At 36.1% G+C, this 27627-nt stretch overlaps 1 long non-coding RNA gene across 1 annotated transcript in view; it reads right to left on the bottom strand.

Moving 5' to 3' along the window:
• Window positions 1-27627, bottom strand: part of LOC139359128 (uncharacterized) — a 282971-nt gene that overhangs the window by 5807 nt on the left and 249537 nt on the right. The window contains exons 13-14 of the long non-coding RNA XR_011614886.1: window positions 25494-25545; window positions 9842-9962 (exon numbers count right to left, since the gene is read on the bottom strand). This is a non-coding gene — a long non-coding RNA (uncharacterized lncRNA). The remainder of the gene's footprint in view (window positions 1-9841; window positions 9963-25493; window positions 25546-27627) is intronic.

Genomic DNA, 27627 nt, shown 5'->3' with positions numbered 1-27627 from the left:
TTTAAAATTAAGGGTTAGGAAATTTAGATTTTGAATTATCAGTCTGAAGCCTGAGTTTAGATTATTTTCTAGCTCATTTATGCCTCACGGAGAAAAAAAAAAAGTCAAAAAATATCTTATTCAAGATATTCTTGTCATTAGGATAAAACACAAAGTTTGTAATACCGCAAAGGAAAAATGAAAAAAAAAAACAAAAAAAAAAACTAGTTCATAATTGAGGAGGTAACTCCACTTATTAAAAACAAGCCTCAGTCCCTTACAACTGCAGACTTTCTTCTTATGGAAGATTCCTGTAGCAGCATTCTGGAACTCCTGCTTAGATTGAGGGCCAGAGATTCAAAAGAAAGTCTCCTATAAAACCTAGTTTAATAGTAGTCTTTGGGGTTCTACTGCTTAGATAATTTTCTCAAGTTAGTTGGTTAATGATAAAGCCTTGTATTCTCCACCTTAATGTCTCTGTGTGTTTTGTATGTCTCTGTCTCTATCTCTCTTTCACACACACAAACACACACACGACAAACACACAGACACAGACACAAAACATCTGTTAAATACAAGCAGTTTGCAGATTAAAAAGAGTTCTACAATGAAAATTTAAAAACATACATGTTTTCGTATTTTATTCATTACTAATGAATATCACAATCACTAGATGTGATATTATACACAAGCAAACTAGCTCCTTTGAGTTTCCTTTTCTCCCTTCAAAATAGAAACACGTTTTCTATTTCTTCATCAGAGTGTTGTAGGATAATGTCTGATAGTACTGAGTGGTGAGAGTAAAAATCCTGGGTTGATGGATGCATGCCTTAGAGGAGAAAAAGATAGTGATTCATGCTCTCAGTGTCCTAATACAAAGATGGTTACTTTTTAAGAATATATTTTTGGCCGGGCGCGGTGGCTCAAGCCTGTAATCCCAGCACTTTGGGAGGCCGAGACGGGCGGATCACGAGGTCAGGAGATCGAGACCATCCTGGCTAACACGGTGAAACCCTGTCTCTACTAAAAATACAAAAAACTAGCCGGGCGAGGTGGCGGCGCCTGTAGTCCCAGGTACTCGGGAGGCTGAGACAGGAGAATGGTGTAAACCCGGGAGGCGGAGCTTGCAGTGAGCTAAGATCCGGCCACTGCACTCCAGCCCGGGCAACAGAGCCAGACTCCGTCTCAAAAAAAAAAAAAAAAAAAAAAGAATATAATTTTATTTAAAGACCTTCTCTAATACAGTATCAGTGAGATGCATGTATAGCTTAATAAGTATAATCTACTAGATATTATTTAATTTTATTAAAGATTTATATGACTTTAGAGTCATAGTTCTTAATTTTAATCTTTCATGTAATTCTCAAGATATAAAAATAAATGGAGCTGGATTAAATATATTAAAAGCCCAAGTCATATGCCAAAGAATGTTTTATTAGCATTATATATTGTGTACTTTTATATTTTTTGTATTTATCCATTTCCCTTGAACCCTATTTTTTTCTAGGAATATATATATATACACACACACATACAGATACACACACATATATACACACACATATTCATTATTATACTTTAAATCCTGGGATACATGTGCAGAACATGCAGGTTTGTTACATACATATACACGTGCCATGATGGTTTGCTACACCCATCAACCCATCATCAACATTAGGTATTTCTCCTAATGCTATCCCTCCCCAGCCCCTGACCTCTGACAGGCTCTGCTGTGTGATGTTCCCCTCCCTGTGTCCATTTGTTCTCATTGTTCAACTCCCACTTATGAGTGAGAACATGCAAATACCATATTTGTTCAAACCATATAAGATTAAGATTTTAAATAGCGTCAAAGTAAATGGCTTGGATATAAGATTTTCCTTAATGATACAACAGCTAAAATATACACAATGACTGCAGGCATTGGAAGGCAACCAATGTGGATTATGGTCTTTGAAAGAAGGAAACATAGAAAGTTAACATCACACATATTCCAGCTTTCCCCAAAGAGCATTCACCAATTACTAAGCTGCTACATAGAACCCAAGATGAATGTCAATTTCACTAGGCAGAGGAGACCTCAGAGATTAGAGCTGAGGAGTGCTGACATAGTTGAATCAAGAGTCAGGATTCCCCAGGGAGAGGGACATAAAAAAGGAGCCATAAAGTGTCCCCAAAATTTTTCTTGGGTTTTTGGCCAACTACTGAGATATGTATATGTAAGAAGAGATTCTAGAAGGCCAAGCATAGAATAGCAGCTAGAAGCTGGAGATCATAAAATAAATCACAGAGGCCACACAGTATTAGGAAGATAGAAGATGACACTGGTCCAGCTATAGTGAAGACAATTTGATGAACAGTGAGATTTAACTAGAGATTCCAGTAGAAACACATTGTAAGGGTAAGACCTAGTTCCTAGGAGTAAGGGTCATGTCTCTTCTAGGTGTAAGGGGAAAGCTGAAATAACGTACCTTCAAAAAAACCTGACACCAACCCTTGAAAAAATAGAGGTACCTGGCTGGATGCAATGGCTCACGCCTGCAATCCCAGCACTTTGGGAGGCTGGGGTGGGCAGATCATTTCAGTCCAGGAGTTCCAGACCAGGGTGGGCAACATGGCAAAACCTCGTCTCTGCAAAAAATACAATAATTAGCGGGTTGGTGGTGTGAGCCTGTAGCCTCAGCTACTCAGGAGGCTGAGAGGCAGGAGGACCATTGAGCCTGGAAGGACAGACTGCAATGAGTCGTGATTATACTGCTGCACTCCAGCCTCAGTGACAGAACAAGACCTCGTCTAAAAAAATAAATACATAAATAAATAAAAGATTGCCTGGATTTAAGAACTTGCCAGAGAATAATTAACAATCTTTGGGGGAAGATAGTTACAGTTCAGATAATCTTTAATGTATCTTCCACATCTTCCACTGTAGGCATATAAAAAAATAAATAAAGATGAGCTCCTTCCAAGGTGACGGACTAGAAGCAGCTGGTGTGGGCCGCTGTCACACAGAGAAGAAAGAGTGGGGAGTGGACACTAGCTCTTCAACTGGACCATCCAGGTGGACACACTGGGATTCATCAAGGAAACAACTCAACACACAGAGAACAGAAGAATGAGACAAGACAATTATTCACTCAGAAGTGGCACAGAGCCGGGAGATGGCCCTCACCATGGGAAAATGGGGAGTAAGTGAGAGTCCCCAGGGAGCCACACTTCTGCCATAGACCTTTGCAACCCTGAGCCCAGGAGATCCCCCATGACACCTGTGCCCCACCAGGGCCTCTGGACTGACACAGACAGTTGCATGGAGTGTGGGCAGAGCTGCCGCTAGGCACACATGAAATCCTCGGAGCTTTTGATCCCCAGGCACCCTGGTACCAATGGCTGCGGCTGTGGCCATGGGGGAAGACAGGCTCCCTTGCATGCCCTCAGAATAGGGGCAGAATCCATGGGGCTAAACAGTGGATGGACTGTGGGGCCCTTCTGCACTACCCATTGCCAGACTGGCCTGGGATCCTAGCATGGACACAAGAGCCCCACCTAGGCTCTCGAGGAACAGCTCTGCACTTCCCTGGCATGGAACTCCTGGAGGGGATGGGCAGGCTGCTCCACAGCCCTCACACCTGTTGCCCTCAGGCTTGGGAGTGAGTACAGTGATTGGAGACTAATGCAGACCCCCAGCACAGTGTACAGACCTGCAGAAAAGCAGCTGGACTGTTTTCCACATGGGTCCTCAGCCCTGCTACTCCTCACAGCGCCTCTTTACCTTGGCCCCCAGCACAACTACCCTGCCCCCACATAAACGCTTTGTCAGAGATGGCTCTGTGTTTCTCTGAGGAGAAAAATCCAAAAGACAATCCGGAAGCCTTCTGCTATTGCAGCTGCTGTGGTATGTCCCTTTCTGCCTTCAGGCTGGGGGAAAGAACAAAGGACTCGGTCCTTACATTGGCCCCTCCAGCACACCACCGCCACCATCTGGAGAAGAGCCCAGTCTCTCTTCCCTGCAAGTCTCCGCCCACCTCTGTTCACCAGGAAAGGCCCCTGGTTGGGGACTGCAGAGCAGTTGTCCTGCCCCCGGGTGAGACTTCCCGCTGCTGTTGGCCCTATATTTTCCTGAGGTGGGGCTCCCAGAAGCAATTGACATGCTCTCTGCCACCGTCATGGCAGCCCTTACTGCACTTACTATACTCAGACTGGGGAAAGAACAAACAGCCCCATGGATTCTGCCCCTATTCTGAGGGCATGCAAGGGAGCTTGTCTTCCCCCATTGCCGCAACTGCAGCCATTGGTTCTAGGGTGCCTGGGGATCAAAAGCTCCAAGGATTTCTTCACTCACACTCATAGCACAACATAGTCACGATATGGAGAGGAGCCCAGTTCCTCCTGGTGAGCCCTTGACCTCCCACTTTTCACCAAGTGAAGCCTCCAGCTTGGGCTACCAGTGCAGCCACGCCACTCCATGGCTGAACATTCTCAGTAGCAGTGGCTTGAGTTTCTGAGGTAGGGCTCCCAGGGACAACTGAAAGCACCTCTGCCACTGGCACTGCAGCGATACTGCCCTTGCTGCCCTTGGACTGGGGAAGGGGCAGAGACCTTGAGTGCTTAATCCACAAGTCCAGGAAGCTGCAGCTGCCCTAAGGAGAGGAGGCCAGTCTGTCTCCTCTGCGAGCCCCCTGCCACCGTTGCTCATCACCAGGCAGGGCCTCCAGGCGTGGGTTCACAATGCAGCTGCCCCAATCCCAAGCCCACCTGTCCAATTAGTAGTGGCTCTGCATGTCTCTAGGGTAGAGCCCCAAGAGGCAAGTGAAAGGCTCTCTGCCACAGCCACTGCCAAGGTCCATTCCCCTGCTGCCTTCAAGCTGGGGAGGGAAAATAAAGCCTTAGGTCGCCCCTAGCAGCAGTGTGCAGCCCAGGAGTGCCAAGACCAGACCTTTAGCCAGCACTGGAGTGGGAAAGGGAGTCCACGCTTTCAGAGCACTGAGAGGGAGCATGGCTGCAATCATGAGGAAATACAGAGGAGCCACGTGGTGGAGCAAGAGCCCACCTACTGGCCATTACACTTCAGTGCCATCTACTGGATCATAGGCCAAACTCCAACTCCAAAAATACTTGCTAATATAACCACCTGTGAAAACAAGGACAAGATTTCAACAACAAAGACCCTGCACAAAGCCTCCTCGGCTCTAAAGAAAAACATTCAGAAAAGGAGTCAACTGATGGCACTCAATTACACCACAGTTAAAGGAGCATCAGCCCACACAGATGAGAAAGAACTGGTACAAAAACTCTGACAACTAAAAAAGCCAGTGTTTTCTTTCCTCCAAATAACTGTACTAGTTCCCAAGGAAGGGTTCTTAACCAGGCTGAAATGGTGGAAATGACAGAGAAATAATTCAAAATATGGATAGGAATGAAGATCACTAAGATTCAGGAGAAAGTCAAAACCCAATCCAAGGAATCTAACAATTACAATAAAACAATACAAGAGCTGAAAGACAAAATGGCCATTATACGAAAGAACCATAGAGCTAAAAAACACACTAAAGAATACCTTAATATAATTACAAGTATTAACAGCAGAATAGGCCAAGCTGAAGAAAGAATCTCAGAGCTAAAAGGCTATATCTCTGAACTCAGTCAGACAAAAATAAGAATACAAAAGAATAAACAAAACCTCTGATAAATACGGGATTATGTAGAGACCAAATCTATGATTCACTGGCATCCCTGAAAGAGAGGAGGAGAAAGCAAGCAAGTTGGAAAACATATTTCAGGATATCATCAATGAAGACTTCCCCAATATCGCTACAGAGGCCAACGTTCAAATTCAGGAAATCCAGAAAACCCCTGTGATATTCTATACAAGAAGACCATCCACAAGACACATGGTCATCAGATTCTTCAAAGTCAAAACAAAAGGAAAAATGTTAAAGGAAGCTAGAGACAAGAGGCAGATCACCTACAAAGGAAACATCATTAGGCCAACGGCAGACCATACAGCAGAAATCCTACAAGCCAGAAGAGATTAGGAGTGTATATTCAGCCTTCTTAGGGAAAAGAAATTTCAACCAAGAATCTCATATCTAGCCAAACTAAGCTTCATTAGCGAAGGAGAAATAAGATACTATTAAGACAAGCAAATGCCAAGATAATTCATTACCACCAGACATTCTCTATAAGAGATCCCGAAGCAAGTGCCAAATATAGAAAGGAAAGTCTGTTACTGGCCACTGCAAAAACACACTAAAAACATAGACCACTGACACTGTAAAGCAACCACACAAAGCTGCATAATAACCAGCTAACAGCATAATGACAGGGTCAAATCAGCAAATATTAACCTTGAAAGTGAAGGGGCTAAATGCCCCAATGAAAAGTCACAGAGTGTCAAGTTGGATAAAGAGCAAGACGCTGGCCAGGCAGGTGGCTCATGCCTGTAATCTCAGCACTTTGGGAAGCCAATGCAGGTGAATCAAGAATTCGAGACCAGCCTGGCCAACAGGGTGAAACCCCATCTCTACTAAAAATACAAAAATTAGCCCTGGACATGGTGGTGCTCATCTATAGTCCCAGCTACTAGGGAGGCTGAGGCAGGAGAATCACTTGAACTCAGGAGGCAGAGGTTGCAGTGAGTTGAGATCATGCCACTGCACTTCAGCCTAAAAAAATAATAAAAATAAAAGAGGCACGATCCAACTGTATGCTGTCTTCAAGAGACACATCTCACATGGATCCACAGGCTCAAAGTAAAGGGATGAAGAAAAATCTACCAAGCCATTGGAAAACAGAAAATAGCAGGGGTTGATAGTCTAACTTCAGTTAAAACATACTTTAAACCAGCAATGATCAAAAAAGATAAAGAAAGACATTACATAATAGTAAAGGGTTCAATACAACAAAAAGATGTTACTATTGTAAATATATATGCAACCAACACAGGAGAATCCAGATTCATAAAGCAAGTTCTTAGAGACCTATGAGGAGACTTAGATAACTGGACAATAAGAGTGGCACACTTCAACACCCCACTGACAGTATTACACAGATCACTGAGACAGAAAACTCACAATATCTCACAGGATTCAAACTCAACATTGACCAAATGGACCCAATAGACATCTGCAGAACTCTCCACCAAACAACACCGGAATATATATTCTACTCATCCGCACATGCACACATTGTAAAATAGAAAACACATTAGCCATAAAACAATCCTCAGGAAATTAAAAATAAGCAAACAAAAACAAAATCATGCAAATCACACTGTCAAACCACAGCACAATAAAAATATAAATTATTACTAAAAAAACCCCTCAAAACCATAAAATTACATGGAAAGTTTTTAAAAGCTCTGCTTTTGAATGACCTTTGGATAAACAATAAAGTCAAAACAGAAATCAAGAAATTCTTTGAAATTAAGAAGAATAAACATACAACATACCAGAATCTCTGAGACACAGCAAAAACAGTGTTAAGAGGGGTGTTTATAGTGCTAAATGCCACATCAAAAAGAAAGACCTCCAATTAAGAATCTCACAGTGCACTTAGAAGAACTAGAGAAAGAAGAACAAGCAACCTCCAAGCTAGTAGAAGACAAGGAATAACAAAAATCAGAGCTGAATGGAAGGATATTGAGAAGCAGAAAACTGTACAAAAATTCAACAAATATAGGAATCGATCCTTTGAAGGAATAGATCAGATAGATAGACCCCTAGTCAGAATAATAAAAAAGGGAGAAGATCCAAATAAACAAAATCAGAAATGACAAAGGGAACACTACCACTAACCCTACAGAAATACAAAAAGCCCCCAGAAACTACTATGAACACCTAAATGCACACCAAGTAGAAAACCTAGAAGAAACTGATAAATTCCTGAAAACATACAACCTCCCAAGATTGTACCAAGAAGAAATTAAAACCCTGAACAGACCAATAATGAGTTCTAAAATTAAATCAGTAATAAAAAGCCTACCAACCAGAAAAATCCCAGGACCAGATGGATTCACAGCTGAATTCTACCAGACATATCAAGAAGACCTGGTATAATCCCTACTGAGAATATTCCAAAACATTAAGGAGGAGGAATTCCTCTCTAATTCATTCTATGAGCCCAGCATCCTTCTGATACCAAAACTTGGCAGACAAACAACAAATAAAACTACAAGCCAATATTCTTGATGAACAAAGATGGAAAAATCCTCAACAAAATATTAGCAAACTGAATCCAGCAGCACATTGAAAAGCTAAATGACCACAATCTCTTAGGCTTTATTCTAGGGAGGCAAGGTTGGTTCAATGCAGGCAAATCAATCAATGTAATTTACTATATAAACAAAATTAGAAACAAAAATCACATGATCATCTCAATAGATGCAGAAAGGGCTTTTGATAAAATTCAATATCCCTTCATGTTAAAAACTCTCAACAAAGTAAGCATCAAAGGTACATACTCAAATAATAAGAGCCACTTATGAAAAATTCATAGCCAACATCATCCTGAATGGGCAAAAGCTGGAAGCATTCCCCTTGAAAACTAAAACAAGACAAGAATGCCCTCTTTTATTATTTTTATTAAACATACTACTGGAAGTCCTAAGCAGAATAATTGGCCAAAAGAAAAGAAAAAAAGGCATCCAAATATGATGATAGAGAGTCAAATAATCCCCTTTTGCAGACGATATGATTCTATACCTAGAAAACCACATAGTTCCTACCCAAAACCGCCTTGATTTGATAAAAAATTTCCACAATATTTCAGGATTCAAAATTAGTGTACAAAAAGTAGCATTCCTATACATAAACAATATCCAAGCTGAGAGCCAAATCAAGAACACAATCACATTCACAATGGCCATAAAAAGAATAAAATACCCAGGAATACAGCTAATCAGGGAGGTGAAAGGTGTTTACAATGAGAATTACAAAACACTGCTCAAATAAATCAAAGATGATGCAAACAAATGGAAAATCACCCCATGCTTATGGATAAGAAGAATCAATATTGTTAAAACGGCCATAATGTCCATAGCAATTTACAGACTCAATGCCATTCCTATCAAACTACTAAGGACATTTTTCACAGAACTAGGGAAAAAACTATTTTAAAATTCAGGTAGAACCAAAAAAAGGAACCCAAATAGCAAAGGCAATAATAAGCAAAAAGGAAAAAAGCTGGAAGCATCCTGTTACCCAACTTTAAACTATACTATATACAAGGCTACAGTAACCAAACAGCATGGGTTTGGTAAAAAAAAGGAAAAAAGAAAACAAAACAGACATGTAGATCAATGGAACAGAATAGAGAGCTCAGAAATAATGCCACATACCTACAACCATTTAGATTACCTTTGACAACGCTGACAAAAACAAGCAATGGGGAACGGAGTCCCTATATGATAAATGGTGTGGGATAACAGACTAGCCATATGCAGAAGATTGAAACTGGACCCCTTCCTTACACCATATACAAAAATCAATTCAAGATGGATTGAAGACTTAAATGTAAAACATTAAACTATTAAAATGCTGAAGATAATCTAGGAAATACCATTCTGGGCATAGGCCCTAGCAAAGATTTCATGACAAAGATGCAAAAAGCAATGATAAAAACAACGACGAAAAACGGACACATGAGAACTAATTAAAGAATTTCAGCATAGCAAAAGAAACTATCAACAGAATGATACGGTTTGACTCTGTGTCCCCACCCAATTCTCATGTCAAATTATAGTTTTCTCAGTGTTGGAGCAGGGGCCTGGTGGGAGGTGACTGGATCATAGGGGCAAACGTCCGCCTTGCTGTTCTCATGACAGTGAGTTCTTATGAGATCTGGTAGTTTAAAAGTGTGTAGCACTTACCCCTTCACTCTCTTCTTCCTGCTTCTGCCATGTAAGATGTGCCTTCTTCCTCTTCACTTTCCACCATGATTGTAAGTTTCCTGATACCTCTCTAGCCATGTTTCCTGTACAGCCTGCAAAACTGTAAGTCAATTTTAAACTATTTTCTTTATAAATTACTCAGTCTCAGGTAGTTCTTTACAGCAATGCGAGAATAGACAAATACATAGAGTAAACACACAGCCTATGAATGGCAAAAAATACTTGTAAACTGTGCATTCAGAAAAGGTGTAATATCCGGAATCAATAAAAAACTTAACAAATTAACAAGCAAAAAACAACCCAGTTAAAGAATGGGCAAAGACACTACTCAAAAGAAGACATACATGTGACCAACAAGCATCTAAAAAATTCTTAATGTCACCAATCATTAGAGAAATACAAATCAAAACCACAGTGAGATACCATCTCACACCTGTCAGAAGGACTATTATTAAAAAGACAAAAAATAATAGATGCAGCTAAGGTCGTGGAAAAAAGTGGGCACCTACACACCGCTGCTGGGAATGTAAATTAGTTTAGCCATTGCAGAAAGCACTTTGGAGATCTCTCAAAGAACTTAACACAGAATTACCAACTGATCCAACAATTCCATTGTTGGGTGTATACCGAAAGGAATATAAATCATTCCACCATGCAGACACATTTATGTATATGTTCATTGCAGCACTAATCACAATAGCAAAGACATGGAATCAACCTAGATGACCATTGATAGTGTACTGGACAAAGAAAAAGTGATAAATATACACCATGGAATAGTATGCAGTCATAAAAAAGAATGAAATCATGTACTTTTCAGAAACATGTAGGCTGCAGGAGACCATTATCCTAAGCATACTAATGTAGGAACAGAAAACAAAATACCACGTGTTCTCATTTATAAGTGGAAGCTAATCATTCAGAACACATGGACACAAAAAAGAATGTTAGACACCAAGGCCTATTTGAGTGAGGACAGTGGGAGGAGGGAAAGGATTGAAAACTGCCTATTGGGTACTATGCTTATTACCTGGGTGACAAAATAATCTGTACATCAAACCCTCATGACACGCTGTTTACCTAAATAACAAACCTGTTCATGTACCTCTGAACCTAAAATAAAATTTTAAAATAATCATGAAAGTAGGTAACTAAAGTTTGGAGAAAAACTATAAAGTAAAGGAGATCAAGAGATAATCTAGTTAATGGAATTGAAATAAAAAGTATTTAAAATAACTGCTTATATATTTAATAAAATTTAAAATATTAAAATAATATTAAAATTTTAATACTAATCTTTTTAATAATATTAAAATTAAAAATTAAAATTAAAAAAATAAATAATATTAAAAATTAGGTACAAAAGAATAAAGAATTAGTGAACCCAAAGACAGGTCAATAAAAATTTTACATACTGAAGCAGGGAAGAAAACAATAACAAAAAAAAGTAAGAGATACTTGGAACATGATAAAATAGTTTGAATTATAGTTATTGCTCAGAAAGAGAGAAGAGCATGGAATAAGAACACGATTTGATAAAGTATTTGTCTAGAATTTTTCCAATCAGAAAAAATTATCAATTCACATTTATAAAGCACAATAAAAACCCATCTGGATAAATATAAAGATGACCACATCTAGATATGTCCTAGTCAAATTGCTGAATACCAAAGACTGAGGGAAACATTTTAAAGCAGTTAGAAAAAAGTCATAGTATCTTCAAAGGAAAATCAAGACTGATGTTTAAATTTTTGTCAAAAACTATGGAAGCTGGAAGATAAGAGAATGATACCTTTAAAATATTAAAAGTAGACATAAACCCCTCAAAATCTATACTCTGTGAAAATATCCTTCAAAATGAAAAAGCATACTTTAATGTATTCTATCATATTCTTTTAGCATATGATAGAACCAATCATATGCTAAAAGAATTCACAACTTGCAGATCTTCTCTAAAATGAATAATAAAGGACTAAAACAAAGGAATCCCAGGGGGAAGTATGGATGTGTGTAGGTATATGTAAATCAATATTAGGGAGAAAGTACACGTGGTATGGGATTTATAAAATGTATAGTAAAATACAAGACAATAGGAGGCTGATAAATAGTACTAAATTGTTTTTGCATTTTGGGGGAAGTGGTAAAATACTGAAACTAGATAATAAATCAAGATTTCATTTTTTCTTATTTTGAGTTGCCTTGTAATATTGAACATATTTATGGGATACAGAGTGATGTTTTGATGCATGTGTGCAATGTGTAATAACTCAGAGTAGTGAGAATGTCCAGTACTTCAAACATTTATCATTTCTCTGTGTTGGGAACAAAGTTCTCCCTTCCTGCTATTTGAAAATATAGTAGATTATGGTTAACGATAGTCACCCTACAGTGCTACAGCACACTGGAACTTTCTTTCCATCTAGACAATTTGGTGTCTATTAACCAACTTCTAGCTATCTTCTCCTCCTCCTTACCATTCCCAGCCTCTAATACTAAACAATTCTATCCTCTACTTTTATGAGCTGAGCTTTTTTCAGCTCCCACATATAAGTGAGAACAGGTGGTATTTATCCTTCTGTGCCTGACTTATTTCACTGAAAATAATGCCCCCCAGGCACACCCATGTTGCTGTAAATGACAAGATTTCCTTCATTTTTAAGCTTAATGGTATCCCACTGTGTATATAACATTTTCTTTATCCATTTCTGTGTTGATGCTCACAGGTCGATTCTTTATCTTGGCTATTGTGAATAGTGCTGCCATAAACATGGGAGTGGAGGTATCATTTTGATATACAGATTTTTCAATGATTAATTTTTAAATCTCTGTGATAGCCATATACACAAAAAGTAAAAAGTTACAATTAAGAAGCAAGAAAACAATGGTGCCTTGCATGTTGATATTTTTCTTTTTCTCCAACTGCTTATTGCCACCATCTTCAATGTTTTCCTCAACAAATTTGTATGTGTTCCCAGTAGATATGCCTCATATTCACAAAAGATATCTAGATTTTAGCATCTGCTGTCTTATCATCTCTCCAAAGTATGACCATCATTTGTAGTGTTTGGGGTATGCTTCTCCAAGGTCCATGAAGTTCCATTCTACTAGCACAAAATGAACAGTGAAGTTGTTGTCTTATAGGAACCACTGCTACTGAACAGATAGTTATGTCTGGAATTTCAACGTACTAAATAACCCTGTGTTTCCACATAGAGGTGAGTAACATTGTTCAAGTTACTCTCCCCATAAGCAGAACATATGTCTCAATGACTATCCGCTCTCCCTTAAAAAAAAAAAAAAAATGAAAACAGAGCTATTAGTTTTAACTTGCTTACTCTTCTTTTTCTAGATTCATGCAAATGCACAGGGTAGACTGGTATGAAAAAGCATCAGATAGAGTGGTTTTAAACCAGGAGCAATTTTGCCCCTAGGATATTGTTACTGGAATCAAATGTGTAGAGGCCAGGAATTCTGCTAAGCATTCTGCAATGCACAGGACAGCTTCCCTCAACAAAGTGTTACTGGTCCAAAATATTAATAGTGCCCAGGTTGAGAAACTCTGTAATTACAATATCATGTTTTACCGTGAAATCCTTCTGGTCTAGGCTTCAGTGGATTAGTTCCACTCTTGGAGGTTGCTTTGGATTCGTTCCAATCTTAGAGGTTCATCATTCTCTTAATACAAAGACATATCTAAATGAGCCCTTCACACCAGGATTTAACTAGTTCTGCTTTATCACTTGTAAGTATAACAATATCTATACATTTTACTTATGCTTAGCAGCACTGTCATTGAGATATCCTTGTTAAATATACTATGTGAAATTAATACAATATAATAATTCAGCTAAAATTGTGTGCCTTACTTTCAACAAGCACTTATACTTCTTTTTGTCTATAAGCAATGGTTGATTAATTTTAAGTAACATTTTGTTGAAAAACTGTAGTTCATTTTCAGCTGTCTAAATCAATGTTTCAACAAAGAAGAGTAAGAAAAGTTGGTAATAGGAAACCAATAGCATGTAATAGGTTAGTGTGCAGAATTATGGAGGGCAGCAGACACTCTGCATGACCTTAGAAAACTTTATTTACACTCGAAATTATTATTTCTTTTTTGTAAAGTAAAAGTAAAACTATCTACTCTTTACAGCAGAGTAAGGGTGGAATTGTCTTTTAAAATAATCATTTCATCATAAAGGGACAATAAAAGCACAAGATCGCTGGGAGGAAATTGCAGTTTCAGTCATCTTCAGTTGCCAGGATGAGCAAGAGGCTCACTCTTAACCCAAGGCAACTTTGAGTCATGAACTGTTAGGCTTATGTGAGACGTTTCCTTTTGGGATTTGATTATTCTTTGTATATATTCTCCTTTTTAATCTATTTCCAACTGTTTTTGTCATTTACTCTTTATCCACCCTATAACTCTTACTCATTGCTAGTTTAAACTTTCACCTTACTTTGGATTATATTCAACCTAAAATAGGTTTTCCAATTTTTCTCATGACTGTTGAGTTACTGTTCTCAGTATGAACTCTTTTACTCTCTTCATAGTTTATGGTTCAATTTTCGAGACAAAGAAATGTGACTATTCTAGTTTATATCTTAGCAAAATGTAGCATGCTAGTGTTTGATTCAATGTCATTGAATCACAAATCCGCAATCGAGCCAACCAGCGGAGGTCTGGGTGTGGGTAGGTGGGAAGATGTGCTCATAGAACACCATTGTCTTCTCTGGCTGCCACTTGAATGGAAAGTAGAGGGTTATGGGTTATTGGTAGGATCACATTTTCTTGGAATTGTCTTATTAGGTATCTTTGATTAATGGCAGGTATCTGGAATGACTGTTAAATGAGGTAATCTATGAAGTCATAAGTCCAGCCATACTAGTCACCCAATCAATGTACTTTTTTCTTATTACTATTATGATGATGATAATAATTGTACTAGATACATATTTTATTAAAAGCTATTATAAAAATACTTATTATGGCAAATATGTAATTTCTTATAAAGGAGTTGGCATGTTCTTTAATGCCTAAGAATGAACTTAAGAGTACATTTTATATCCTCATGTATTTTATATCCATTGCAAATTAGAAAACTTAACAGTGTGATTATTCCATGTATTTTTTTTTTTTTTTTTTTTTTGAGACAGAGTCTCACTCTGTCACCCAGGCTGGAGTGCAGTGGTGTGATCTCTGCTCACTGCAACCCCTGCCTCCCGGGTTCAAGTGATTTTCCTGCCTCAGCCTCCCAAGTAGTGGGGACTACAGGTGCGCACCACCACGCCTGGCTAATTTTTTGTGTTTTTAGCAGAGATGGGGTTTCACCATGTTAGCCAGGATGGTCTCAATCTTCTGACCTTGTGATCCACCCGCCTTGGCCTCCCAAAGTGCTCGGATTACAGGGGTGAGCCACTGCACTGGGCCTATTCCATGTATTTCTTTCCTTATCTATAAGAAGTTGTGCCTACCCCTTGACCCATATGATTCGTAGTAGGTGTTATTAATTTTCGATGCATTTTTAGAAATACCTCTTTCTAGGTTAGTTCATAAATATATGTAAAGAAAAGCTTTTTTCAAATGATTCTTTCAGGAAAAAAAATCAATTTCTAATTGAAACACAATTTCTAATAAAAACACAAAGGATAACTCACAGGGGACAGAAGGCATAGCATGCACATGTTGGTGAATAAATATTTTCCTATATGTAAGTCAGTCAGCTCAAAGTTGAACTGAATCCTGAAGACAGTGGTAGCAACTCCCTAGAGCTATGTCTATACTCGGGAAATGCTGCTTTTATACCTACAAAGTCCTGTGTTTTCCTTACTCTGCCCCTCAAAACTACTGATAGCCTGACAACCTTCTGTGGAATGTTTGCAACTTCTCCTACGCTGTTCTACCCACCAATCAGCCATTACACATAAAATATATAGTGCAAGAGAAAATCTACTTACGGAGACCCTCCAATAGTTTATTGGCAGTTTGCAGTTCATTGAAGGAAACTTGTGTTCTGAAGCTAGAAGACTTCTTCCTTCTTATTTAGGTGCATGATATTGGCAAAGCTATGTAATCTATCTGAGATTCAGGGCTTTTTAAAATCTATCAAATAATTTATGTTTTATAAAAACCAAATATATAAACATATAAAATTTCCAGCCTTCAGTAGGTTTCCTTCTTTTAACTTTTTAAATACTTGTCTAAGAAGAAAATGAAAAGTGTTACTGGAATATGTGAGTCAAGTTCACAACGATTCTGGTCATTTCTCTCTAATTTTGGCAGTTGTGATGATAAAACAGAAAAGATTCTAAAACCTACCTAATATATTTCAAGATAAATGTTTCTGCCCCATTCTTCTTGGTCAGAATGTCGATGAGAAACTAAATTAACCAATAGTATTTTAGGTAAATAGTTACGGGGTTACTTATTTATTCTGAGGCAGATATAACAATAATGAATAATGCAGACAGAGGGATGGAAACACTAAGAATCAAGAGGAAATACAAAACAATGAAGAATGTCTTTGACGGGCTCATTAAGACAGGATGTAACAGACTACCCTATTTTTAGGTTTTTTTTTTTTTCCCCCTTTTCCTTCTGTGGCCCTTTGTATTAACTTTTTAGTAATGAAATAACAACCTTTACTTTCCTTCTTTCCACCAGGCACTCCCTTGCATTGCTAGCTTATCTAATTATGTTTACTTAGAATTTCCAGAGACTGAATCTTGGGACTATCCAAGTGCCTATGGAATTATTCCCCACCAGAAAATTATTATAAGGCTGTGAGTAATTTACAACCTGGCTGAGCCCAAGATGGCACTAGCCCATTCACAAGATGGGTTAATAACTCAAGATAAGTTATCAGAACAAATCACGTACACCTGCACTACCTTGCGTCTTTGCATGCCCTCCATGCCAGACTTCCCCTTCTTACACCCTACTATTTTGCCTGAAAATTTTGAAGTGGCTTCATTAAGGCAGGAGCCTGAATCATTTCCCGCTGCTAGCTTTGGAAAATAAAGTCACTTTCCTTCTACTGTACCTCATCCTTGTCATTTGATTTTGGCAACCTAACCTGTGTTGGGCTATGAGGACACAGAGAAAGAAAGAAATAATGAAGTTGAAGAAACGCCAATTTCAAACTGAAATTTCAAAACTGAAATGTAAAGTGAAAAAATAATTAAAAATACAGAATAAAATATCAAAAAACTATAGGGCAATTACAAACGTCGTAACACACTCATAATGAGAATACTAGAGGGAGAAGAGGGAAAAGAACAGAAAAAAAAATGTATTTGAATCAGTAATGACAGACAGTACCCCCAAATTAATAATAAATAGCAACTACAGATCCAGAAAGTCAGATATGGGCAAGGAAGATAAATACTAAAAAATTTACCCTTTACCATATCATATTCAAACTGCAGAAAATCGAAAACAAAGAGAAAATATTGAAAGAATCTAGAGAAGAAGAACACTTTACCAATAAAAGATAAAGGATAAGAATTACATCAGATATTTCCTCAAAAAATATGCAAGCAAGAAAAAAAGGAGTAAAATATTTTAAGGTGTTGAATGAGAAAAGAATTCTAAGATTGTGTATCCCACAAAATAATCTCTAAATAAAGACTTTCTCAAACGAAAATTGAGTGAAGTTGTAGCCAGTAGGTTTGCCTTGCAAGAAATATTAGAATAAATTTTTCAGAAAGAATGAAAATGACACAAGTCAGAAATTCAGATATATATAGGGGGAAGAAGAGCATTACAGAAGGAAAAAATTAAGGTAAAAATAAAATGTTTATTATTCTTAAATAATGTAACAAACAGTTCTGTTGTAATAATAACAACCTAGTATTCAGTGATTATAGCTTATAGATAAGTGAAATAAGAATCACCTCAATGTTGTAAGGGAGAAGAGGGAGGAATTGGGAATCATCTCTTATATTTGTTCTACCCATAAAGTATTATACTGTAATATGAAAGAGGACTTGAATTAACTGTACATGTATATTGCAAACTCAAGGGCAACAACTTTAAAAAAGTTAAAAAATACATATACAATTTATATGCTAAGGGTAGTGAGGAAATGAAATCATCTAAACTCATAAAATGCTCAACTAAAAGCAGAGAAGTCAGAGTCAAAGAAAAGGACTAAGGGTAGCAAAAAAATCTTAACTGATGTGACAGATATTAATACAACTACACCAATAATCACCTTAAATATCAATTTTCTAAATACATAAATTTAAAGACAGATTGTCAGAATGAATTAAAAAACAAATCCCAACTATATGCTATCTACAAGAAACTCAGTTTAAATAAAAGCACACATACTAAAGTAAAGGTATGGAGAAAGATACACCATGCCAACGCTAATGAAAAGAAAGGTATTGTGGCTATATTAATTTTGGACAAAGGTGAAAAGACTAAGGAAAATTATCAGGGATATACAGGGGCATTACATAATGATAAAGGCATCAATTCTTGAAGAAGACATAAAAATCCTTCATGTGAGTGTATCTAACAACAGAACATCAAAATAAGTGAAGCAAAAGCTAATAGAATTGACACAGCAAAGTTAACTGATAGAGCGACTAGCTAAATCCACTATTAGAGAATAATACATCACCACCCCTCTATCAGTAATTGGCAGATCCAACAGGCAGAAAATCAGTAAGGACATCATTGAAGTCAACAGCTCCATCCGTCAACTGGCTCTTTGGCACCCATAGAATAGTTCATCAAACAACACCAGCATACACATTCCTTTCAAGATCACATCAAACATTTACCAAGATATTAGCATTCTGAATCATAAAACACATCTCAACAGCTGTAAAAGAATGTGCAATATATGTTCACTCAGACCATGATGGAGTTGTGAGACAATTTGAGAAGACTCCAAATGAACAAATACAGGACTAGTTAAGCATCAAAAAAATATAATAATAACGTGCAATGAATGGAAGCACATTAATTTTTTTAAATCCATTGGTTCCTAATAATACTTTAAACATTCTTATTCTCAACTTTTCTGGTTGCTAGGGTGCCAACTTATTATTTTGAACACTGAAAAATAAAGAAAAATAGTCAAGTATTTATTCTGACTATCCGGTACTGAATAACTAATGAAGGAATTTTTAAATAGAATTCCAGCTAAATATATTCAGACATAATAATCAAATTTGAATATTACTATTTGGGAAACCCTAATAAAACCATGAGTTAAAAATTATTTTTTGGCTGCTAAAACCATAAAATAAAAAGCTGATGAAGAATTTTTTAATGGACCAGGCTGTCCCCAACTGAACCGACTAATGTTAAAATTACAAAAACAGATATAATAGGACATTCTATACATCCTGATGTAATGCCATAGGAAGTACACAGCAGCATCTATGAATAATTCTTGTCTAGAACAATCAAATCGGAATCTTAAGCACTTAGTTCTAGCTTCCCATTTGTAGGAAACACAAAGAAATGAAGGAAATCGTCAAACATACAAGACAGATGCAGTTAGCAGACTCTAGAATGTAGAAAATATTATAAAACTAATGATTTCGCTTAACTTTACAAATTCATAGATTTAAAAAGACATAAAAGACATATCAACTGAATACAAACACCACAATTATAAAAGAGAAATTTAAAAACACTGACAAGATTGTACATGATATGAAAGAATTCTTGTATCTTAGAAATGGATACTTTCAGATTATGTAATATAATATCTTTGACTCATTTTAAATGAATCCAGTGGTGATAGAGAGAGGTTTACTGGGAGAGTAAATGAAACAAGATTGGTACATTTTGAAGCAGGTAACTGGAATCCTGGCTGAGCTCTCCTGCTACTTAAAGTAACAGATGCTTTGAGCCAACTTGATAGCAATGCTTTCGAGGAGATTAAAAAGTTGGCAGACATGTGAGGGTGCACACATACACACACACACACACACACACACACACCCCCAAATAAAATGATAAAAGTTGGCTGGTAAAGTGATATTCTAGAATTTCAACTACAGAATGAGCTGGGGTGCCTGGAGTTCATAGGCCTGGTCTATGGCTTACTGGTGCCCATCAATCACAAACTTTTACCAAGAAGCTTATATAAATATGTAACTCATCTTTTAGGACTCTCCTTATTTCAGAATGAAGGTAATGAAGAAATGAAAAAGCTGAGCACTTACAAATTGTTTCCTAGTCAAAATAATGGTGGAATGCATGGACATCTATAGAAAACTTAAGAACAAAGTAAATGATCTTCAACTTTCTCTCTCTAAGAACAAAATGAGATGAGCGAATAGCAATGTAAAACTGATATTTCTCAAAGTCTTGCCTGTTGAAAGCTGTGGGGTTCCTACCAAATGCCTGTAGAAACTACCAAAGGTGAGGGTGGGTAATAGTTTGGACGCAATTGCTCAACTTTATAAGTCAACAGTAATGCCTTTATGATCACAAAATCTTGACATTTTAAATGTTTCCCAGGATTTTTTGAGATAGCCTCAAATCTTTTCACTTTAGTAATAAAACTTTGTTGTTCTATTGCATTTCAAGTCCAGCTAAAGCACCAACATGAGCTAAGTGCATCACTCTTTTCATTTTCTTTTAAACAGTGAGGGCTCTGTGTAGCTATTACTATATTGGTACGACTAGCTTGTGAATTTTATCATGATCTTTGACATGTTTTGTTTTAAACAGATCCTCTAGATATCAACTCAAAAACGAAAAGGATAACTCATAAAGGAAAAATCTACCCTTTTCAGAGAAACTTTATCATTGCTTCATTAGCAATCCTGCAGTCCTAATGTATGAAAAATGTAATACAGTTTGTGAAAAAATTAAGCTATTTAACATTTTAAGAAAATATGTATGATATAAAGTGGGTTACATGTTTATTTTAAATGGTTATAATTCATCATACATTTCAAAGATATGAAGAGAAGGAATAGCAGAATGGCATCCTACACAGACTCTTGAGTCCTATTTAATGGGTTTGAAACCAGACTTCCACCACGTACTAGCAGGTTGGACAAGTCAGTTTAACCCTGCTCTTCCAATTGCCTCATCTGTAAAATGTGAGATTCATTTAATGTTATCATGAGGATCAAATGAGGTATTAATACACAATACTTAGCAAAGTGCTTAGAACATGCTAAGTGCTCCTTAATTTCTGTTACTTTTATAATTTCTGTTAACATTAACACTAGTACTACCAGTATGCTAAATACAAGAAGTTTTTCCAAAGAACAGAAACTCAGTGTATTCTAACTATAAAGGTAGATATTTTTACATATCCTTAAAATGATATCACTTTCTTCCAGCATTATGCAGAGTAGAATTATTTGAAAATATGCTGAGATTTTAGATGTTTTGTAAGAATGAATATTAATCTTTCACTAAGTGCTTTATTTTCTCCAAATAATTAACCCAAGTTTAATTTTTCACTATAGCTCATATATCCTGAGAAAATATGAATACTAATGTCACATTATTTTTAAAATTATGATATGCAAAATAAAAAGTTTCAAATTATGGCAGAATATGCACTTGATCTCAATGCCATTTTGAAATAAATGCCCAGAATTTCATTTAATGAATCCAATGTAGTATCACTCTTTTTCACAATTTCTTTCTTGTGTCTCAACATTTTGTCTGATTCATGAAAATGTAGGTGTGTTTCTACTATAAAAAAGAAGGCATGTATATATATGCTGGTTTATACTTAACCAAGGCCTTGAAAAAAAAATCAAGGAGGTAAAATCAATCAATCACACACACACACACACACACACCTGTATGAATAAAAAGGCGTTCGTTTGCTTGTTTGCCTTGCATTTTTTTCAAGAATTGCCTTAAGGCTTCATTTTCCTTTCCATGCAATTGATTTATCCATCCAAATTACTAGATCACTAAGCTTTTAATTTTCTAAGAATCTCTGGATTTGGCTGTATATATGCATTTGACTTCAAACATTTAATTAATGATGACAATTAGAAACACACATATAAATTGGACTTCCAGCACTTATGTTACCTGATTTGTAATAATATAATAGTTTTAAATAATGTAAGAAAAAAGATAGGTTATTTTAAAATTTCTCTTTTTCACTATTAATACAATATAAAGTAATTAAAGATATGTTAAAGTATTAGCCACCTGTAATTTGCAGTTTTGTAAAGTCTGCTACCTAATTCACATTTTTGACAGATTTATGTATTACACATGTGCAGTTTTCTTACATGCACAATATATGTTTTATGTAGTGTTTGTGTCGACTTTAACATCTATCTGTGAGACTTCAGATAAACATTTTAATCAAAATTTCAAATAATTACTAAAAATCACCAACATTTGATTAACATATTATGATCCGTTGAAGTAAGCAACTAAGTTTAGGTCTGGTGGTTGCCTCATATGTCACTGCAATCTATATATAGTACTTATAGGGAGCTTAACTAGCATATATGTACAATTGCATGCATTCTGTGATATTTTTAATATTCACTTCAATATTCACTCTAATTTTTGACATTGCTTCCAAATTTTCATATATGTTAGTATCTTTATAATTGACAGATTAAATACATTTGTTGTTTGTAACAGAAACTTTGTAAAATTATGCTCCCTTAGAGGTAAACATGCCCTAAATATTCACTGCATGTTCTTGTCATCCTATCTCCTTTTTAATCATTATTTTAACATCACCCTTTTCCTTCCTACCTTCCCTCCACTCCTGGGGTTTATAGGTGTAATGACATCAGCCTCAAAGCCCAGAACAGGTAGTGAGGCGAGAGGGGCAACATAATATCTCAGTACATCATAAGGTTGGATGCTGAGGGGTGAGTTGTGCTGTAGAGGACTTGGAGGCAATGCTCTGAAGCCAAGAAAGCAGACAGGTGCATAGACAAGATAGGGCCTATGAAGGATATGGCCAAAGAGATGCCAAAATATTGGTGAGTATACATAAGTATTTGCAATGTATACTTATTGTACTTTGTACTTATTGCAAGTATACTGAGGGTATGGGAATCAGGTTTATCATTGCCTGAAAATAGATTCATAATTATGGCAAAGGAAGACAGTTGAAAAGAACCCCAATGTGTTCGATTGAAATTAAAAATATTGTTATGAACTCATGAGCTTTATTTATACATACACAGACACAAATACACACAGATAAATAGAAATGGTTATATATGTATGTGTGCATATGCCTATACATAGTAGACTTTTATTATTTGCAGTATTATGTTCTATAAAAATGGCTGTGAATATGGAATCAGCAAAAACTAAAACCATTGTTTTTAGGGATAATATAGAGTTGGGTTCCTGTGAGGCTCTGGTCACGTTTTAATCAACTGATCATTACATAACCTTGTTTTAGGTGTGTTTCTGCTTAAAGACACTTTATTGAATATATATTGTTGATTCATAGTCAACAACAGCACTATAGCTCATGCCTGAATGGAGTTTATCTAACACATATTTTCTCTGTAAGTCATATCACAGGCTTCTTGTGCTTAGGAACATTAGACAGCACTTCAGCACTACCCTAGGGGTCCATTTTAAATAGCAAAATCACCAAAAAAATCAAGATGTGAAAACTGTAACACTAAACAGATCACAAAGGGGACACTTGTTTATAGTATGGAAACAAGAAGGGATTAAATTGCCTTAGATGATCTCAACTGGGAACACCTTCATGGGGTGCCTCAATTTGTTTGTCACTTTGAGCATGTCTATGAATACAGCAAAAGCATCATGAGTATTGATTTTGGGGTTTCAAATAAATTTTATCAAGGAAGTGGATTCACAAATACAACAACCAAGAACAGTAAGAATCAAATTGTATATCTGCATATCTATCTATTTGCACATATTTCTCAGTTCTGTCTAATGGGAGAGCATAGCAGCACTGAGCACATCTAGTTTCTGGGTATTGGTATCTAAATACCATCTTCTACTGAAAGGAGCAGGCAGTCTTGCAGAAATGGCTGATTTCAAAATGGGGACAAGAAAAGAACAAGATAAGCTTGCAGATTGTATTGATTGAAAAAACAAGGCATAAGGAAATGCTCAGAGAGTAATGGAACATGAAGAGAATGCAGGAGGCAGCTTGACAGGGCTCTTATTGGCTAAATTTAGAAAAATATTAACATCAAATAAACAATGAGAGTACCAGACTAGACCCCAATGAATAAAACAGAAATCTATTAGACTAAATGTTTTTGTGTGTATGTATGTATATGTATGTGTATCTATTTTACATATACACACTACTTTGATTAGTGGAATAAAAGTAGTGTGTATATACTACTTTTCTTAGTGAAAAAGAAAGTAGCAAATGTAGGAAAAAATTTAGGAAGGATGATATAATTTCTATTTGGCAATCACCATAGTGGTAGTAAATAGAGATGGGAGTCATCAGTGGATTAGTGGATTCTATGAATGGTGGGTAGATGAGAGAGAAGAGAATATTAGCATAATATCTCAACATTTATCCACAAATTATTAACCAAAAGGTAATAAAAATAAAATCATGGTATAGGATTTTTTTAAAACTTGAACTTTTTAAAATTAATATAATTTTTTGGAATTTTAACCTTATTTGGGGACGTCTCAGTGGTTATTTTATTCCATGTATTTAAATCAATATTCTTGCACTGAAAAATATGGAGACTTTATGTAATATTTTCACATATTTTTGCCTCCAAACTAGGTTTTAACTACCTTAAAGTAGTTAGGAACAAATTCTTCCAGGGCATTTTTCTCAATAACAATCATAATAACATGAACTAAGTGTTGCTCTACTACCCACCTTTACCCACCTTTACTGTCATCAATGTTAATTCACAATAGAATATCATTGCTTTGTCAGCCCAGTGACCCTATTCTTGTATTGGGAAGTGCAGTTCTCATCTTTTTAGACATTCTTTTTTTTTTTTTCATTGAGACAGAGTTTCACTCTTGTTGCCCAGGCTGGAGTGCAATGGCACGATCTCAGCTCACCTCAACCTCCACCTTCCGTGTTCAAGCCATTCTCCTGCCTCAGCCTCCCGAGTAGCTGGGATTACAGGCATGAGCCACCACGCCTGGCTAATTTTTGTATTTTTAGTAGAGATGGGGTTTTACCATGTTGGTCAGGCTGGTCTCAAACTCCCAACCTCAGGTGATCTGCTCGCCTTGGCCTCCCCAAGTGCTGGGATTACAGGCGTGAGTCATTGCGCCCAGCCTAGACATTCCTTATTATACCATTCCAGTTCTATGGTTCTCATGGGCTCTTCCATTTTTAACACGTGACACCATTACCTGGGTTCATTGCCCAAAGCTGAGCAGCAGACCCAGGTAGGAACATCATATAGATTTTCTGAGTATTTTTAAACCGAAATGGGGTGCTTCCAAAGTAACAAATGCTGTGAGTCATGAGGTCTGAGAGTTCTTAGTTATGTGATAATTAACATGTGGAAAACACATGCCAGAATAAGAGATTTCTAAACAATATCAAAGACATAGGTAGATGAAAGATAGAGGTAGATTCCCATAGTGTCTGAAATTCTTGTCCTGCTGATGCTAAGGCTTAGCTGCATCCTTACTCTTCCCCAAATTTGGTTACTTAATTCCCCCATTTACCTTGTAAGCTAATAAATTTCTGCTTTGCCAAAGCCAATGAAGTTTCTGTCATCTGCAAAAAAAAAAAAAAAAAAAAAAAAAAAAGGTTTGGTTAATAAAATTATCATCCTCTTCATCATTCTACTTATCATAAAGAGCAAGTCTGTCAAATATTTTTGAGGTAATGAAATCTTCAGAAATTGTTTTCTTGGTTAAAATTCAGGCATATTGAGAGAATAGCTATAAAATGTAGCATTTTTGTAAACATTGTGCGAAAATGTAAAATAATATTACTTTTCACAGACGAAGAAACAACAATTTAGAGATATTGCAGAGAAAAGAAGTAAAAATTTAATGATCTGTAAATTTTATTCCCACTGGAGTCTAAAAATTAATGAGACTACGTGAACCTGTTACGAACAGCTTTTATTTGGCAATGGTAAAATGTAAGATACTTTAATACATTCTCTCTTTGGTTTATATGTAGAAAGATTTGTGAGGTGTTATTCTACTGCTAATGGAATTTGCATTACTTTATGAAAGTATAAAATGTTCAGAAATATCAAAAGTTACACAAAGTCATTTCCAATTTCCTTTTCAGTAAGCCGACATTTAAACTACCAGTCATTGTTAATTTAATTATTAGTATTCAAAATTCGTGGTGTATTAGTGAACAGATTGCAAATGAAATAAGATGAGAAAATAAATACAGAGCAATAAAACAGAATCGACTCTAAAATGCAGATAGTAAATGCTAATTAATGTGAAACATATTGCCAAAATTTGTGCAGTGGGTTCGTCACTTGTAAATGCAATGATCTTGGGCAGATGCTGAAACTTCTCTGCCTCAACACTGTCATCCGTAAAACAGAAAATGTAACGTGACCAACTTCATAGTATGATTGTATTAAATAAATTAATACATGTAAAACTCTCAGAACAGTGTCTTGCATCCATTACATTCTCATATTAGTATTTTCCACTAAGATCATTTTTATTATGCTAATGTTTTTAAAAAAACATTCTTGATTATTAAAATGCTCTGGGAGTTTTAAGGTTGTTTAATCACATAAAAAATTGGTTCTCAGATGCCTAAATCTGCTCTAATGTTATTGCATCCTATCAAGCACACAGTACTTGATTAAGATGCGTTATAAAACGGATTTTACAGACTAATATGTATTGTCTATTGCTCTGTGCCAAAAAAGTGTGTATCTGACACTTACGTGGTAGAATTGATTATCTAAATTAGCTTTTGCATAAACCCACTATCATTTAGTACTCACCAAAGGGCAATTTATTGCTCTGTGATAAAGGATTCCACTGATCTTAAGAAATGAATTCACAGTTTTAATATACTTTGCCTATTGACTGGTTTTATTTTTCTCAGGGAGAGGCACATATACTCTCATCTCCCTACTGAAAATGTTGAGAAACTTCATTTATTATTGGCCAGTTAGGCATTTCCTTTTGTGAAGTGCCTGATTACATTTTTGTTCATGTTTCTATTGGCTTGTCGGTCTCTACATTTTATTTTATTTTATTTTTTTTATTATTTTTTTTTTTTTAGTGTGCTGCCATTTAATGATGGGAAAAATCAAACAAAAGAATATGTTATTAATCACATAGACCACATCAGGAAAGGCTGTATGAAAAAGTAAGGACAAAATTATCTCCAGGGAATATTTTTTATATATAGGAATCTCTCTCCCTAGGTAGTATGTATGTCTGTTTTGCTGTCTGTCTATATGTCTATCCTATATTATCTTTTTTCATGTATATACATTGAAAATATCTTTTCCCATATAATAGCTTTTTATTCACTCATATAACGGTTTGTTTTAAAGGAAAAAAAAGCTCTTAATATTTTCCAGTTTATCATTTGTTTTTACTTTTAGGTAAGTATTTTTTATAGTATTTAAGAAATGGTTGTCTCCCTCAATGTCATGAAGTGTGTCTGTGTTATCTTCAAGAAACTGTAGACTTACATTTTATATTTAGATCTATAGTTTATCCTAAATTGATTTTTGTGTATGGTGTGACTGTAAAAGAGGCATTTATCTATGTACACACACATACATATATAAAAACTACATTATACTTCCATTTAAACATCAAATTTCCACAGCATCATCAAATTTCCACAGCAACATAA

Source organism: Macaca nemestrina, chromosome 16, assembly GCF_043159975.1.
Source record: "Macaca nemestrina isolate mMacNem1 chromosome 16, mMacNem.hap1, whole genome shotgun sequence".
In the NCBI taxonomy this organism is placed as follows: Eukaryota; Metazoa; Chordata; class Mammalia; order Primates; family Cercopithecidae; genus Macaca; species Macaca nemestrina.
Note: the sequence above shows the minus strand (reverse complement) of the source record. Positions and strands in the feature narration are given on the sequence as shown.